The following is a 14,328-nucleotide window of genomic DNA, read 5'->3' on the forward strand; positions in this document are numbered from 1 at the left end:
TGTCTTGATCTAGAAAATAATGAATTTCTGGATTCTCCTGCAAATTCCCCAGCTATAAACCCTCCGAACCTCCAAACATACCTTTATATTTGTTATAGAGGAACAAGTGTAAATTGCTACAATTTGATGAACTTGATGTATACTTACGGATGTAGTAGCTCAAAATACCAATTGTGAGGGAAGGAATCTTCACATCAAGGATAAAACCTATCCCTCCCCCTCTGTACACAGGGTTTCATAGGGATGGGCAACATACACACTGTCTACCTAATATGGGGGAGAAAGGGGCTATAAAGGCACAAAGTAGCTGGTTTATACGTTTTCAAGACAGAGTTTAGTTTCAGAGTATGCGGGGGAAGATAGACTCTCCACTGAGTAGTTTCCATCTTGTTTAGATGGGTCTGGTGAAAGGAGATGGGGATAGGATTCATTTGATTCAATAGTGAGTAATTGTTATCATGACTAATTGTGATCATCACAACTGTAAAGGTAGAAATTATGTAACAAAAAGGGGGGAGTAAATTAATCTTGCATTCCAGGAACAGAGGAGGCAGAACTATCCAGAGAAAAGAGCATGAGCAGAACATGGGAAGCAGCGTAACCAGAGAAGCAATGACATCAGAGATGGAGGCAGAGATGATGACATGGAGAGATACAGCAGCTGAGGACTCTAGACTCATGGAAAGAGAAAGGCTGTGTGCTGGGGGCCAGGAGACTAGCTTCTAGAACATGCCCTTTGGTTGTTTAAATGATAATATATTCCTGCATGATTTTTTTTTTTTTTTTGGTACATCAAAAAAGCGGGGGTAGGGTTCTTATAAAAGAAACAATCTATGATGGTTATGGGGGGAGGAGGAAATGATGTATGCTCTAGAGAGTAGACACACAATGACATGGGTGATGGGGCAGGCAATACACAATGGGAGGGAGGTTGGCAGCAGAAAGATGGGGGTGGTGGGAGACACAGAAGGAATGCAATGGTTAAAATGAATACAGGTAAATTTGGTTAACTGTTGCTGCATGGGGGGGGGGTGTTGCAACCATGTAATGAAGCAAAGTTTATGATTTGTTGAATGTAAAACTGATGATCTGCTCTGTAAACCTTCACCCAATTCACAATAAAAAGTTAAAAAAAAATCTTTGATAGTTACCAGGTGTGGGAGGAAGTGGGGGGCAATTCACTGGCTAGAGAGTTGTTGTTGTTGCTGAGTGCCGTCGAGTCGATTCCGACCCATAGCGACCCTGGATAGGGTTTCCGAGGAGCAAGCTGGTGAGCTTGAACCACCAACCTTGCAGTTTCAACGACTTTGTAGGCTGATGCATTAGCCCACAGCACCACACCAGGACTCTGGCTAGAGAGCAGACAAACATTAATGTGGGCAAAGGGGAAGGCAATATATAGTAAAAGGGGTGTTGACAACAATAACAACAAAATGATAGAAGTGGGGAGAGACATGGGGAGCAGTGCAAGGGTTAAAGGCACCAGAGGTAAATGTTATACACACAGCCCTGCAATAATGGTAATCTAGGGGTAGATTTGTGGCAATGTAGAATAAGCACTGGACTGCTAACTGTAAGGTCAGTAGTTCAAACTCACCAGTCACTACTTGGAAACCCTATAGAGCATTGCTATGAGTGGATGGCACTTAGCAACAACATGGGTAGAGGAATGGATAGCCACTGAAGCTGAGTGAGTAGAAGAGGGATAGTGGAAATAAACCCACAAATATACACAAATTTGTCAGAGGAGATTTGTACATGGATATTTACCTCTGCTGCAAACACACCCATTGAATATAGTGGAGAATACAGGGGGTAAAGTTATGAAAACTTCTTAGATATAACTTAACACCTTGAGGGAATGAGTTGCTGGGTTTAGGGGCTCAGGACCATAGTCTTAGGGAACACCAATCAAGCTGAACTGATATAATATAGTCAATACAGACAATGCTCTACACATCCTACTTTGGGGTCTTAAAACCTTATGAGCAGCCATCTAAGGTGCAACTACTGTTCTTCACCTGTTTGGAGGAAAGAAGAGAGATGAAAATCAAAGACATTTGGAAACTAGTAGTCCAATGGACTAATGGACCATGTGAACATCAGTCTCCATGACCCTAAGACCACAAGAACTAGATGGTGCCCGCTACCACTACCAACTGCTCTGAAAGGGATACCATTAGAAGCCCAGGATAAAGAGGGAGAAAAAAGCGGAACGAAACTCAAAATCAGAAAAAACATGAGGCTTACAGTCAGAAAGAGACTGGTGGAACCCCAAGACTATGACCCTTAGCACCCTTCAAATCTGGCTCAGCCAGCCCTGTGGCTCAATTTTCAGCCAAACAATAGGCATATGTATAGTGGGCGCAATGATACTAGTGAGGTACACACACCTTAGAATACATAGTCCATTTGAGATCAAGAGGGCAGCATTTACCCAAGGAGGAGGTTCAGAAGAGTTGGGAAAGAGAAAGACTGGAGGCAGGAAACACAGGGAGGAAGCAGATTAAGTGATATTCACACTGAGAGGACTGCAATCAGTGAGATGAAACAAAATATATATGAATGGTTGAATAAAAGTTTACAGAGCTGATGATGTGCTCTGTAAACTTTCACCCTATTCACTACAAAAAGGTAAAAACAAACATTCACAATATGCTTCTGCTACTACTTATTCATTCTATTTCTCTTCATAAGTCATTAAAACTTTACTTTTGAGTATAAATCAGAGTGCTTTGAGTTTGGGCAACATAAGACAGTACCCACAAATTCTCATCACTCACAAATAAAATCCCTAGAACAGTTCCATTTCCTAGAGACCAGACTATATTCAAGCCTGTAAATCAGTACCACCAACAACCATGAGACTGGCCCTATTGCCAGGGCCTCCCTGGACACCAAAGGCCTTTACCAGGTTAACGCTGTGTTTCTCACTCCCTTCTCTTCTTTTTAGGAGTAAAGAAATTCTCAGCAGACAAGCATCCCTCAGTTTTATATGGATGGTCTGGCAGCCTCACCAAACAAGTTCACCCAGACAGACAGCTCCTTGGAAGAGTGAGAGGAGCTAGATAGGAAGACACTGAAGGACAGTGTAACATCCACCACTTATTTTGGGGGCCAACTGACAAAACTGGTTACAAGAAAATTTGAAATCAACACTGGGCAGGGCCATGAGTGACATGACTTCAACTGAGCCCATCTTTCTCCCCCAGAATTCAAGTAAAACATGTATGCAAAGGTCCTTGTTAGCCACCGGCAATTACTGTAATTACCAACAGGTCATTGCCTCCACCAAGGTATTGCCTGTACAGGTTCAACCCACGTGCTGGCTTCTCAGACTGATAGAAAGATAAGAGAAATACCACCTCTTTACTGTTGCACAAGTATCACCACGAATATATATTTAAAAAATCATGTTACAGATAAAGAAGTTTCTATGTAAAATGCATCTGCCCTCTCGGGAGCCTGGCTTCTGGTTTACTGAGGAATATTTGCTCTGTGGAGCCCTCGCTGGGTTGAGACATATAAGCCTAGAGATAGGAACTAGAGAGAGGTTTTCTGTGTTATAGAGCTTGAAGAATTTGGAGGTGAGAGGGAAGGTAATACAGGAGGAGATGTCAAAACAAAACAAGACAGGGAGGAAAACAAAGTGGGAGGTAAGCTCATGTTCATCAAGATCCTATGCCCCATCAACTGTCAATACCTACACCTACCCAACACTGACAGTAAGCAGAAGTCTTTTAAACATGTGATGAGCAGTAGTGAAAGGTAAAGGAAGGTGGAAAAAAGGTAGAGAAAATCAAGTGAACACTCACTCTTTGGGAATTAATGAAAGAATATGGTAGGTCTTGGTTGTTGTTAAGTCCCGTCAAGTTGGTTCCTAGCAAGTCTGTATAGGATTTCTGAGTCCGTAAATCTTTATGGGAGCAGAAAGCCTCATCTTTCTCCCAGGGAGGCCTTTCGGCTCCTCATATAGAGGTACTGAAATTATGAACAATTTCACTGATACCTCAAACTACAAAGAGACTCCCATGATACTTGTGTTATATCACCTTCCCCAGAAACAAAATGATGAGTTCTTACTATGCACCAGGTCTTGTGCTAAACAATTTACATGAATTATTACTTCATTCTTTCAACAACCCCAAGAGGCAGGTATTGTCAGATTTATTTTGTAGGTAGCTTTAAAAAGATTAAATATTTTGCTTAAGATCACACTGCTAAGGACAAATACCATATGACCTCATTCATATGAATAGCCAGACTAGGTAAATGTACAGAAACCAAAGTTGATTCATGGCTACCAGGAGCTGGGGAGGGATGGGGAGTCATTGTGCAAAAAGCATTGCATTTCTGTTTACAGTGATGGTAATCTGGCAACAGATATTGGTGAGGGTTGCTCAATGTGATTAATATAACTGATGTCACTAAACTGCACACATAAAAAATGTTAAATTGGAAAATGCTGTGTTATACATTTGTACAATTTTTGTTTTTTAAGTTACAGTTAAAAATTGTCATTATGCACTTTCAAGTCAGTTCCAACTCATAGCGAATCTGTATAGGGTTTCCAAGGAGCAGCTGGTGGGTTTGAACTGCTAACCTTGTTTTTCCTAGTCCAGTGCTGATCCTTCTGAACCACACCAGGAACCCACAGTTAAAAGTTGTTGTTGTTGTTGTGACTTTCTAGTCAGTTCTGACCTATAGCAATCCTGTATAGGGTTTCTGAGGAGCAGCTGGTGAGCTTGAACTGCCGACCTTGCAATTCAAGCAGCTTTACAGTCTGGCACATTAACCCACAGCGCCACACCAGGACTCCACAGTTAAAAGTAGCAGGGCTAAAAGTTTGACTCCAAATTCTTTGCCACTTCTACTCAGAAAAATGCCACTTTTAGCTTTCAGGAAAGGGATTAGGGTTAGAATCACTAATCACAAGACACATTTAATAGTGGAGTGTCCTGATGTGCTACTTCAAGAAGGATAGAAGATCACTTCAGTGGTGTTCCTGCTAATGAGTCACCTGAATCTATTCATGAAAGAACATCAGAAGAGTCCATAAAACAACTCACCTAGACTTTCTAAAAAATTTCAAGATCATAAAACACAAAGAAAAATTCAGCAATTGGTCTAAAGGACTCTGAAGAGAATTAAATGCAAAGTGTGATCCAGAACTGTAGCTTGGATAGAAAAATAAATGAATACAAAAAATATTATTGGGATAAGGCATGAGAAAGATGAGGCTTTCTACCATTGCAAAAAATGTACAGCCTCGGAAAGCCTACAGGGGGTCACTATGAGCCGGAACAAACTGGATGGCATTTAACAACAAATTGGGATATGTAAAATATGATTATGGACTATATTAGTAACAAGGATAAATTTGCTGAACTTAACAGTTATACTGTGGTTATGTAGGAGATTCTGGTTCTTGATAGATGTATACTGAAACATTTGTGATATTTAGGGTCATGCTGCATATATCCTACTCTCAAATAGTTCCACAGTGATATTATGGAGACAGGGAGGGAAGGAGAACAAAGGACAAAACAGAAATATCAACTGCAATAACACAGTGAAAAGATGAGACAGTTCATTATACTACCATAACAATTTGTCTAACACTTTGAACATTTTAAAAAACTTTTTATTGTAAATTGAGTGAGAGTTTATAAGAAGAGATCATCAGTTTTACAGCCAACAAATTTTATACTACATTTCAATGACTATAAGCCCCTCAATGTAACATCAGTTATCCCATTTCCTCCCAGATATTCTTGTTTCCAGTCTTCTTTCTTTCCCAACCCTTCTGGATTTTGTCTTGAGGTAAGCGCCGCCCTTCAGATCTTGAAGCGTGCATACCTCACTAGGTGGTGTTGTCACCCCTAAACACCTATTCACTGCTTGACTGAAAACTGAGCTATGGGGGCAGGTTCAGTTCCAGGCCTGAAGGGTGACAGAGGGCCACAGTATCAGGTTCCTCCAATCTCTTTCTCTTTCTGATCAGTACGCCTGGTAGGTTTTACAATTTTGAGTTTTGTTCCATGTGAACATTTTTTAAATAAAAAATTGAAGGGATTCTGCTTCAATTTATGGTGAGGGACAAGGTATGATTCCAAATAAAAAAAGAATAAAAAATGCTAGTTTCCTTTTTAATGTTGCTGAGCTGACATGAAAGTAGGATCCCCAAGAAGTCATAAATGAAGTAAAACCAGAATCCTGGCAAATAACTGAAAGAATTTCATGCTAAGAACTTCTTCTTCAACCTTGGGGACCTTGAATGTCCATCTTTTTTGTTTAACTAACACCTTTGTTAACATATAATTCATATACCATAATTTTTTTTTTCCTTTAAGTGTACAACTTGGTAGTTTTTAATATATTCAGAGAACTGTACAACCATCACCTCTATCAAATTTCAGAACATTTTCATGATCCCAAAAGAAATCCTATTCCCATTAGTGGTCACGCCCCATTCCTCCCTCTCACTTAATCCCTAGAAAACACTATCTACATTTTGTTTCTATGGCATTGCCTATTTTGGACATTTCATATAAATGGAGTTATATAAGATATGGTCTTTTATGTCTTACTTCTTTCATTTAGCATAGTGCTTTCAAAGGTCATCTATACTATAGCTTATACTGGTATTATATGCCTTTTATCTGGTAGCGTAGTGGTTACGAATCGGGCTGCGAACCATAAGGTCAGCAGTTCGAAACTACCAGCTGCTCCGCGGGAGAAAGATGAGGCTTTCTACTCCCGTAAAGATTTACACCCTCGGAAACCCTGTACAGGGTCGCTATGGGTCGGAACCGACTCGAAGGCACTTAACAACAACAACAACAATAATGCATTACAATACATTTTGTTCAGTCATTCACCAGCTGATGGCTATTTGAGTTGTTTCCAGTTCTTTGTTTTTGTTTTTGTTTTTAGCTTTTATGAACATTCATGTACAGGTTTTGGTAGAAACATTTGTTTTCACTTCTCTCGTGTATATACTGAGGAATGGATTTGTGAGTCTCATGTTAATTCTATGTTTTTTTCCTTTCAAGAACTGCCAAACTGACAATAAAGATGTGAGAGACAAATGAAGCAGACACAGATGAAAATTCTGGAACTCTTGACCTTCAGCTAAAAGGTTAGAGAAGTGGATTAATAACTGCTAGGAGGAAATGCTGAGCAGGAAGGAGAACCACTAAGAATAAGTTTTGATTTGTGAACAGACCATGCAAGTTAGAAGGCAATGAAATGACATATACAAAACTCTGAAAGAAAAAAAATGCCAACCAAGAATTATATAATCAGAAAAGCCATCCCTCAAATACTATGGCAAAATCAGGTCATTTCCTGATAAATAGAAAGTAAAGGAATTTGTAATGAACAGACCAAATTGACAAAAATTGCTTAAGAATGTTCTTTGGACTAAGAACCAACAACAGCAGACAACAACCTGAGATTATCATACTTGGCAACACTACCAGAGATGTAAGTATTTAATTTAAAGTAAAATAAACCTACAAGACTAAAAATAGGAAACCAGAGATACCAATTTATAATGAAGTCAACTACAAAGCAAAAAGAACAGCGTACATACAAAACTTCCAAAAAAGGGCAAGGATATCCAGTAGATTTCAAGACAAAACTGTTTTAAATAGGAAAAAAAAAAAACCTGCAGGGTAATCTCAAAGAAAATGAATACACCTGATATCAAATTTTAAAAGGGGGGAAATAAAAAAGAATAAGCAAACATTACCACACAAAAAATGAAAATGACATGTAAACCCACAAACAAAATGAACTTAGTGCAGAAAATTAAATGGAACAAAGAAACCAGCTGCACCACAAAAAATCACACAGCAAAATTATAGCATTCAATTACATACCTATAATTATACTGAATGTAAAAGGATTATAAGCACCAGTCAAGAGATAGCAGAATGGTTAAGAAAACAGGATCATTCATTATGCTATCTAAATGCACATCAACAGAAGAATGTAAACAAACTTTGGTATATAGACACAGTGGAAGAGTATGCGACGTTGAAGAAAAATGATGAATCTGAGAAACACCTCACAACATGGATGAACCTGGAGGACATTATGCTGAGTGAAATTAGTCAATCACGAAAGGATAAATATTGTATGAGACAAATATAAAAAGTTAAAAGGTTTTCTTGACAAAACAAGCAATCTACAATGGTTACAGGGATAGGGAGATAGGAAAATTATTCATGGGCTAGAGGGTAGACACATGCTAGTTAACCTGGGTGACCAGGCAGAAAATATACTTCAAGGGGGAGGTTAGCAGAGGAAAGATGAAAGTTGGAGACATGCAATCGTAAAGTGAATAGAGGCGAATACCGTTAACTGGTGGTACATGGAGGGAACTGCAATCATTGTAATGCAGTAAACAAAGTATATGATTTGTTGGATGTAAAACTGATGATCTGCTCTGTAAACCTTCACTGAATTAACAACAAAAAAGAACTGCCAAATTGTTTTCCAAAATGATGGCATAATTTACAATCCCAACAGCAATACATGAAGGTTCTCCAAATTCTTGCTTTGTTGTTTTTGTTAGGTGTTGTTGAGTTGGTAGCTACTCATACATAAGAGACAGAAACACTGCCCAGTCCTGTGCCAACCTTACTATCATTGCTATGCTCGAGACCATTGCTACTGCCACTGTGCCAATCCATCTCATTGGGGTCTTCCTCTTTTTCACTGGCCGTCCACTTTACCAAGCATGTTCTCCTTCTCCAGGGACTGGACCTTCCTGATAATATGTCCAAAGTATGAGAGATAAAGTGTTGTCATCTTGGCTTCTAAGGAGCATTCTGGCTGTGCTTCTTCCAACACATATTTGTTTGTTCTTTTGGCAGTCCATGGTACTTTTAATATTCTCCATCAATACCACTAACTCAAATGCAACAATTCTTTTATGGTCTTCCTTATTCATTGTCCAAATTCTTGCCTACACTTGTTATTTATTACCTGTCTTCTCTTGTATTTATTACCTGTCTTCTCTTCATCCTGTTGCTGTTGTTATGTGCCATTGAGTCAGTTCTGACTTATAGCAAACCTGTATAGAATTTCCGAGGAGTAGCTGGTAGGTTCGAACTGCTAATCTTGTGGTTCACAGTCCAGTGCTGATTCTACAGCGCCACAGCAGGAATAGCCACAGCAGAACTCCATCCATCCTTGTTGTTGTTAAGTGCCATCGAGTCAGTTCAGACCCATAGAGACCCTATATAGGGTTTCCGAGGAGTAACTGATGAGCTTGAACCACTGACTTTGCAGTTCAAACGGCTTCACAGTCTGGCCCATCCATCCTAGTGGATGTGAAATAGTATCTTACTGTGGCTCTGATTTGCATTTTTCTAAAGACTAATGAATGATACTGAGCATCTTGTCATGCATTTATTGGCATATATTTTTTTAAGAAATGTGTATTTAAGTCCTTTGGTTGAGTTTCCATAATGATTCCTCATGGTAGAAGGGAATTAAAACCAAAGGTCCACCCAAGATGAACAGTCTAATAGGAATCCATCCATGTAGAACTGGGTCCTGAAGAGGTATCCTTTTAATGTGAAGATGAACAGTAAACTGACCCACTTCCCAGAGGAAATAGCAAGATAACATAGTTATCTCAAGCTTAGCAATAGGTAGAAGGGAAAATGCCTTCCTTTCAATTTATAGCTATACTCAGTCTCTGCTTTTGTTTGGCTCTGAGTCCATGTAGAATGAAAAATCAAGTGAAGAATTTAAGGGGGCCCCAAGTTGGTAATGACCACAGTCAACTAGTAGAAGCAAATGCAAATTCTCTCTGAGAAGACACAAAGCTAATTACAAGGTTTCAAATATTACCACAAACGAAAAAACAAGTAGCTCATAGTCAAAAACCACCACACACACCAGAAAACAAAATACCACAAACAGAAAGCAGTACAGACAACAGAATCAGATCCTCTAAGACTTCAATTATAAGATTACAAATCAAATATAATCCACTGTAGGATAAAGCACTGGGCTGCAAGGTCAGTTGGAACTACAAGGTCAACAGTTCACTCACCAGCCACTTCTTGGAAATTCTATACAGGGTCACTATGAGTCAGGAATGACTCAATGGCACATAACAACAACAGACTTAATATGCTGCTAGAAAGAGAAAAAGCAGAGTCTATGAGGATCATTGTTGTTATTGTTAAGTGCCGTCGAGTTGGTTCCGACCCATAGCGACCCTGTACAGGGTTTCCGAGGCTGTAAATCTTTATGGGAGCAGAAAGAAAGCCTCATCTTTCTCCCATGGAGCGGCTGGTAGTTTCGAACTGCTGACCCTGTGGTTCGCAGCCCGATTTGTAACCACTACGTTACATAGTGATCTGAAAAAGTTAAAGAATTTCTAGAAATATGAGTTGAAATTTACAGTACAATGTACAGTTAAGTAACTTAAGAAAGAATTGTTGAAATGGAAAATATAACAAAATAATAACTACTACTAAAATGAAGCCTAGAACATAGAGCCTAGAACTACTACAACTAAATGAGAAATGCTGAATGTGTTCTTCTCTTTTGTTTTATAACTTCAGCTCTTTGCACGTCATTATAATATTTGTTTTATCCTCTCAAACTTCCATTTGTAATTTTGTATTCAGTTCTTTTATATCCTAATGGCTTCCATTTGCTTTAGCAGTTAAAAAACACAGAAGAATAGAGTCTGAAGATCTAACACTTATTTAGTGTTCCAGAAAGAGATGAAATAAAATAGAAGAGACAATATGTCCAACATTTCAAGAGATAATAATGGCTGAGAATTTATAATACTGTTGAAAGATCATGAATCAAATCCAAGAAGCCCAACCAAACCCAAGGATAAGTAAAAAGAAATCCACAGCAAAACATATCATAATGACGCCCAGGAGACATCAAGGCAAGTGGTCAGGTCCCCTCTATACACAGAGTTGTCAGGTATGGGCAACCTGGACATTGGCTACCCAAAGTGGAGGGCTACAAAGGCAAAAAATGACTGGCTTACAAGCTTTCAAGAGGGAACCTAGATCCAGAGGGCGTGGAGGAAAGCAGAATCTCCACTGAGTAGTATCCAACTGTCTAGGTGGGGCTCATAAAGGAAATGCGGATAGGTCTCTTGTGATAATATAGTGAATAATTGTTATCAGGACTGATTGTGAGGGTTGGAAATGTAAAGGTAGATGTTTTGTAGCAAGGAGGAGAGTGATTAACTTTGCAGCCTAGGAGCGGAGGTCCCTAGGACCATCAAGAGAAGAGCGGAGAGCGGGGACCCTATCCAGAGAAGCAGTGATGCCAGAGATGGAGGCAGAGACGATGATGTGGAAAGATGGAGCAGCTGGGGATTTTAGACCCAGAGAGGGAGAGGGGCTGTGTGCTGATGACCGTGTGGCAACTTTGGTTGGTTGATGATGCATGGAGGGGATTGTGCCCATGGCAATGAAACGATATAGGGTAATATGAACGTAAAACTAATGTTCGCCATGTAAACTATCACATAATTCACAATAAAACATTAAAAAAAAAAACCCCACATCATAATGAGATTAAAGAATACAAAGACAAAGAAAAATTCATTAATTAATTAGGGAACCAAATTAAAAAGGACTGGCAATTTGATAGCCAACTTTGACAGTAGTCATGGAAACCAAAAGAATGATACTTACCTTTCAAGAATCAGAAAGAGCAAAATTTCCAGAAAAGTAAAAACCAATGAAAGGTCTGGGATGTAAGTAGCAACAATGAGCAAAGATAACAGGCAACTAAATTACTGACTACAACACAATGATAAAGCCTAACTTGTAGGAGAAAATAGGATAGAATTAAATGACTAAAAAATGCTATAAACTGTGAGGGATTTGAGGGAGTTAGAGTTCTAAAGTCTTTGCTTTTGTTAAGTAGCAAGGTAAAAATACTGATAAATTTTAACCTCCTATGCAAGGAGTTCTGGTAGCATAGTGGTTACGAATCGGGCTGCGAACCACAAGGTCAGCAGTCGAAACTACCAGCTGTTCCGCGGGAGAAAGATGAGGCTTTCTGCTCCTGTAAAGATTTACAGCCTCAGAAACCCTGTTCAGGGCACTATGTGGCTCGGAACCGACTCGACGGCACTTAACAACAACAATGCATGTGGCGGAGTCCTGGTGTGGTACTCTGGATTAATGCACTGCACTGCAAAGTTGCTTTGAAATGCAAGGTCGGCAGTTCAAGTTCACCAGCTGCTCCTTGGAAACCCTATACAGGGTCGTTATGGATTGTTGTGGACTCAACAGCATTCAACAACAACAACAACAAATGTTATGTTGAGGAGTCCTGGCATAGTGCTACGGGTTAATGTACTAGACTGCAAAGCTGTTTGAACTGCAAAGTCGGTGGTTCAAGTTCACCAGCCGTTCCTTGGAAACCCTACACAGGGTCGCTATGAGTTGGAATACTATACAAGGTCTATATGAGTCAGAATGGACTGTTTGTCACTTAACAACAGTGTACAGTGAAATACCTAGAGGATCCCTTAAAACAATAGACACAGGAAAACTTTCAAACAGTAGAGAAAAAAAAGAGAATGTGAAATAGAAAATGAAAAGCTTAATCACTCCCCCCAAAATAGCAACCAACATGACATCAACATGTAGTTGTCAGGTGCTTTCAAGTCAGTTCTGACTTATTGCCTGGTTCTGCATCTGTGCCATCCTTATAATGGTTGTGTTTGAGCCCATTGCTACAGCTACTGTTGTCAGTTCATCTCGTTCACTGTCTTCCTCTTTTTCATTGACTCTCTTTACTAAGCATGATACCTTTCTCAGAGGACTGATCCCTCCTGATAACATGTCCAAAGTACAAACGTGATATGAAGTCTCACTGTCCTGGCCTCTAAGGAGCAGTCTGGCTGTACTTCTTCCAACACAGATTTGTTTATACTTCTAGCAGTCCATGATCTCTTCAACATTCTCTACCAGTGGCATAATTCAAATGTATCAAAGAATAATCGATGCATTTGATACACAGAAGAGATAAATTATGGTACATTCATATGCGGTAATACTACATAATTTTAAATATTAATTTATAACAGCTACACGTATCAGCACAGGAAACATTCAATGATGAATGAAAGTAGAAAACATCATACAATTCCGTATTCTAAAAAGTTCAAAATGAGTCAAGACTTAACAGTACCCAGCTCATTTTGAACTTTACAGAATGCAGTCACATGTGTGTTTGTATGCATGTGTGTATCCCTAAAGAAAATAAGAATAATTACTTAAAAACTTGGATATTGATTTTGTGGGAGAGTGGAACATAAAAGAAATCTCTAATGTACGGGAATATTCTATTTCTTAAACTGAGTAGTTGGCATATACTTTCTTTCTCGCTTTACTATTCCTTGAGCTGCATATAGGTCTTAATACTGTATTATATTTCACCAAAAAGTTTTAGCTAAAAAAGCAAGAAAACTTAAGTTCTGGAGGCCAAGCAAAAGTCTGCAGAGGATACCTTGCCACTTGTCAATTACGCAAGTCCATAACTGAACAATCGCAGCACAACCTTTCTGAATACCTCAGAAGGCAGGAAACACAAGTATGAGCTGCCACCTTAGCACTAGTTCCAAGTCTATCAGCTAATTCAGTCTGGTATTAACTAGTGACCTAGTTAAGCTTTGGTCTTCCACCTATAACTAAATCAACCTAATCAGGCAAAGGGAAATTAAAAAATCCAACTTTAGCTTCCCGGGGAAGTGCAAACATAAGCTTGTGATCTGAAATGTGAATGAAATGGAAAACCCACTCAAGATTCATGTCACAGTTGAAGAACCTTAGACATAATTTCCAAAGTATAGGCCAGTAGAATATTAAACACAGCTATTATCGATCCCCTCAAACATCTCTATCTCTACGGTAATTTCTGGGCTATAAAATCAGAAGGCCAAAATCTCAGAGCATACAGACTTCTCCCCCCTCCTCAAGTAACACTGAAGTTGAAGAGAGATTAGCTGGCAAACTCCTGGTAGTCTTTTCTCTCAACTGCTATGGGGGTGTGAGACAGCACTGCCAGTCCATTCTGTCTCTAAAGAATTGTATTCAAGAATGCTATTTAAGCACGCTTAAGGTTTAGTGCTTTAGATAAAGCTTTTCTTTCTCTAAACTGATTTTATCCTTTTTAAGGTTTTTATTGTGGATTAAATGAAAGTTTACAGGGCAGATCATTAGTTTTACATTCAACAAATCATACACCTTTTTTCATTACAATGATTATAATCCCCTCCATGTTACCATCAGTTTGAACAGTATTTCTCTCTAT

General features: G+C 39.1%; 1 protein-coding gene across 1 annotated transcript in view; it reads right to left on the bottom strand.

Moving 5' to 3' along the window:
- Positions 1-14,328, bottom strand: part of CMTM8 (CKLF-like MARVEL transmembrane domain containing 8) — a 155,520-nt gene that overhangs the window by 116,703 nt on the left and 24,489 nt on the right. The window lies entirely within an intron of this gene.

The sequence above is a fragment of the Chrysochloris asiatica genome, unplaced genomic scaffold (genome assembly GCF_000296735.1).
Source record: "Chrysochloris asiatica unplaced genomic scaffold, ChrAsi1.0 scaffold00030, whole genome shotgun sequence".
NCBI lineage: Eukaryota > Metazoa > Chordata > Mammalia > Afrosoricida > Chrysochloridae > Chrysochloris > Chrysochloris asiatica.